Source organism: Amblyomma americanum, chromosome 9 (assembly GCF_052857255.1).
Source record: "Amblyomma americanum isolate KBUSLIRL-KWMA chromosome 9, ASM5285725v1, whole genome shotgun sequence".
Lineage (NCBI taxonomy): Eukaryota > Metazoa > Arthropoda > Arachnida > Ixodida > Ixodidae > Amblyomma > Amblyomma americanum.
In genome coordinates this window covers 61,742,301-61,746,841 of record NC_135505.1, presented here as the reverse complement: position 1 = coordinate 61,746,841, position 4,541 = coordinate 61,742,301, and the positions used below count along the sequence as shown (strand labels likewise).

Genomic DNA, 4,541 nt, shown 5'->3' with positions numbered 1-4,541 from the left:
AGTAAAGCGTTGTGCCTGATAGCCGACAGCAGTCATGTCATTGAAGTGAGCACTGTCCATGAGATCTTGCCCCTTTCGATCATTTGTTGCCTCAACTATAAGAACTCCTCGCAAAAGCGATCTAATCTTTTTTTGTTGCATGTAAAATGGGGATTATAATCGCATTATCGCTGCGGGTAAGAACTGCAGCGAGCGCATTTTGAATTGTTAGGTAATCCCAGTCAGGAACGATGCCAGTCACGGAGACGCGATCTCTCCAATAGTTCCTCGCGGTGCAGGGCTTTAGCGGACAGCTGTTCCTTTCTTTCAACAACGGGTGTCTATCGCATCGTCGTGCCCATGACTTCGAACTATACATTCGTCCTAATTCAGCACTTTATTTAAATGTAGATTAGTAAATGTCAATTAATTACTTTTTAGTTACCATTATTTTCAGAACTGGTTCTTTGCGGGGGTCACAATTTCTTCCTGATATTTTTTTGACCACCCTATTAATGAAAACGTTTGAAGGGTTTCACTGAAACATCCGTCGTGCTGATACATAACTAAAGTAATACGACATCGAAAATCATGCAACCGAACGTCGGAGAAACGGATACCTTCTCATAAAACTCAGGAAAAACTTGGTCGCCTAAAACATCACCCATGCGCAACACAGCATCTAAGCATTGCGCATCAGGCACTCAACAACTGAAATAAAGCACGCAAGACTTTGAAGAAACTGCCTTATTCCTGCACCAACTCATGAAAATTGTGAGCATGATTGAAGTAAAATATTTTGGACGGTAGGTCTCTGCAGCAGACATAAAACATTGTTACAATTGCAAGCTCCTTTATTCGTGAACACACTTTGAGCAGACAGGATAGGCTGTTCGCCGCGTGGAATCCTCCATGCCAGGACTGGAAGAAACCCACAGCCCCTTGGCTCGCCATGGCTCGTAGACCACATGACCTATGACCGTGGTGAAGGAACGATGTCAGACAGCAGCGGGAAACTTGCCTTTGACAATGCTGGCACCAGGTGGCGTGCTTGGTGATTTTTTACTCGAAGGCGTGGTTTCCTTCCTTGTGCCGCCACCTTCAATGCGGAGGTAGCGCAGCACCTGCTTTAGCGCTATAGGGAGCGGAATACAACGTCGAATATACTTCAAAGGCCTGATGAACACGCTGCAGCGTGGTATCCAGCTTGTTGATGTCGGTGGCAGCTCGGTAGTTCTCCTTTGAGGCCTTACGCAAGCGGTGGAAATTCGCGTTCAGGTCTCGCTCTTCTTCCGCCTCAGCAGAAGTTCTTGCGAAGACGCTCTGCCTCCACCTGCAGCTCCAGTTGGTCGCAAGTTTCTTCCGGCAGGGAGGAATCATCCCGTCTTGTCAGTACCTCCTGCATGAGAAGCCTTTGCACTGCGCTGGCGGCTGAGAACCTGCAGTTCTCCTTCTGCAGTTTCCTCCCCTTCTCAAAAATTATATAAAGCGCGCTTGGGACAACAGACAAGGGAGACCAAACACAAGAGCTTTTACCGTAGCCGTGGCCTCGTGGTAGAGCACCCGCCTCGGCTTCGGGAGGTGGTGGGTTCGACTCCCACTGCCGGCCGGTTACCCACCGGTTTCCTCAAAATGGGTACAAGCTATGGCCCAGCCTGGTGCTCGGCTTGCTGGGGTTACATGGCTTGGAAAAGGAGCCTGCGGCTTCAATTCCCGACATTGTGAGCTTCGTTTTTTTCTCACAAAGTCGGACAGCCGAAAAGCCGGACTAGCCCATGACCGTAGTGATACTCTGAATCGCTTCTGACGAAGGACCATAGTGTTTGAACCTGACGCTGGTTAGAGCGTACGAGTCTTGAGTCGAACTCTTCACTGGGGAGTGAAACACGAACCACCTTTGCAGGTTGAGTTGTTCGAAACTGGGTTTGCCCCCGAAAGGGCGCAGCGGGGTTTGCGGAGCCTCCTCCAAGCACACACCCCTGAAGAAGCCGGGCGCCGGGCCGGGGGTGGCTTGTACCCATTTTTACCGGTGGGTGTCCGGCGGTGGGTTTCGAACCAACCACCTCCCGCAGCCGAGTCGGAGGCCACGACTGCGGTCGTGGCCCTAGTGGCCACGACCGCGGGACCGTTCCCTTGTCTGTTGTTTTAAGTGCGCTTTATATAATTTTTGAAAACTAAAAACCAACTAGCTCAGATGTCAATTCTGCTTCCTCCCCTTCTCAAGGAGGAATTCGATTTCGCTGTCATAAAAATCTTGCAGCGAGGCGATTTCTCTCTCTAGGCGCTCCACACGATCGTAAGCCTCGTCCCTCTGGCGACGAGGATCCTCAGCCTGTAGGCCACACAACGAAAGTTTTGGGCACACGGCGCCAGTCTCCTGCTTCACTTTTTCACCCTTGCGTTCGGCGTGGAAACGTTCCTCCACGCGTTCCCTCGCTTGTGAATCTACAGGTACCAGCTTGTCAGATAGGCACACCCAACGTTTATAGATACTTTTTTAGTTCCATAACTCCTCGCAGCGCCCGTAGGGAGCGGGCGGCCTGTCGCCGTCCCCGCCACCGCGGCGCTGCAATCGCGGGTTGAGCGGGGAGAGCGAGAGTCGTCTGCTAGCGTGCAGCGTGCTAGCACGAGCACTCGCATTCGAATCATCGCTGCGCGACGGCTGTTTTGTTTCCGGCTCTTGCCCGGAGGTATTTCGTAACATATGTGTGCTTAGCGCGTATGCGAACTTAAGAGCGGTATTCTGAGCAGTGTCGCAAGCGGCCGTTTTGTACAGGCAATGACGAAATGCATGCTTCGATTCAGCATCCCGTGAGATGAACCTAACCTTGCTACTTCAATAGATTCGGATTATCCGCCGAACCACATTTTCGCGACTGGCTGTTGTCATGCATTTCGAGCAAAATTACTTTTAAGTTTTATTACAGCAATACTGGTGCAACTAAAACCCGCTGCTAGCTGTCTCAGTGGCTACGGCCCGCGGCTGCTTTCCCGAAAGCCGCGAGTTCGATACCGGTGTGGGCGAAATGCAAGAGTAACTCAAGGCCATTAACATTTAAATAAAAAATTTTATTCACAAATCCACTAAACATCGTTGCTGACAAATTTGCTGTCCATTAATTTGTCAGACAAGCTTCGCCTTCTTTCGCTCTCTTTGAGCTCTAACGGCGCTACTATTTTCCAAGCACTTTGCTCGCGCAAAGAAGTGCATGCGCGTCACTAAATAAAAGTAAATTAATTGAGCTGTGAACACCTCAGCATGCTGTGGACAACCAACACCATTCGTGTATTTTTTTACAAGAGAATCCAGCACGTTCCAAAACAGGTCGCCAAACAACTCGCCCTTTCTAGCCTGTTTTATAGTGCCCTCTACAGTGCTTACACAGGCAAACAGCTTTTCGGAAGGGTACGCGAGACTGCCACTGACATATTCACGCTCAATAATGAGCATAGCCTCACGCGGCAGAGAATCCTGCGTGCCAAGTGCGTCCGCTTGGCAGAGTTCACATTGCGTTTTCTTTTTCATTTTGAAAGCCACATAGCCTGCCAAATAGTACAAGGCTGTTTCTTCTGGTGATGGAACACTGCATCTTTTGTCGTTGGAAGCATTGGAGAGGTCCCTGAAAGGTATCGTCATCAGCTCCTGCCAGACCTGTTCTTTCATAGCCTTTTTTCTGGATAAGGGCGTCGCGACGCTTTTCTCCGAGGCTCTTGAAGGCCCTAAGTAATACACGATCAGTTCCCATCTCACAGTTCCCTTTCACAGCTACTTCAACAGGTGTGTAAAAAGAAAGCAGCCTAAATAATTGGCTAAACTTGGTCACTGTAGGGTGGTCTTCGTCACCTCCAAATGACCTCACTAGGCCAAAGAATCTCTGGAATAAAAAAAAACACTATATATGAGCATTTCTAGGCTTATTCAACGTGCCAGTCTAATTACCTCAAGCGGGTCTTGGTTTAACTTCGCTGTGAGAATATAGCTGACTCCCTTGTTGTGTAGGAAGTCTATAATGGATAGCACTGACATCAATGTCACCCGCAGGGACTCAACGGTTTGATTTGATGCAATGAGTTTGATATTTCCTCTTGCTTCTGTCCGGTTCATCATGTCGAGGAATTCCTCCAAAAACTGAAAAAATGTGTGTAGATGAAAAAAAATAAATATATTAAGCTACAACAGAAATGGTGCATTATACTATAAAAATTATTTTTTTTTTCTTCTCACATTAAGAGATTTCTGATTGATTCTTTTAAACTGAGTACACAGAAACTGATTACCTTAATTTTAGGAGAGCCTTTTCTTATTCCAGCTTGAGGAATCTTGGCATTCAGGATGTCAAAAAGATCATTTAGCAGCAAAGTAACTTTTTCCGTCTCTGCGCTGTCGGCAAAGCCAGGTACTTTTAGCTGCCGGTAGACCTTTAACCCCGTCGCCACACTGCGGCTGAAAAGCTGAAAAACAGTTTCCTGATTTTACTACAGCTACAAGTCAGCAAGCTTCAGAATATAGAAGCTTAACATATTGTTTGCCAATCAATAAACGTTGCCCACACTGGAAATAT

General features: G+C 48.0%; 1 long non-coding RNA gene across 1 annotated transcript; it reads right to left on the bottom strand.

The window, feature by feature from the left end:
* Positions 1–3,027: 3,027 nt before the first annotated feature.
* LOC144104953 (uncharacterized) lies at positions 3,028–4,101 on the bottom strand. The gene is made up of 2 exons (XR_013308664.1): positions 3,920–4,101; positions 3,028–3,854 (listed from the first exon to the last, which is right to left on the bottom strand). It is a non-coding gene; the product is annotated as an uncharacterized LOC144104953 (long non-coding RNA).
* Positions 4,102–4,541: the final 440 nt, after the last annotated feature.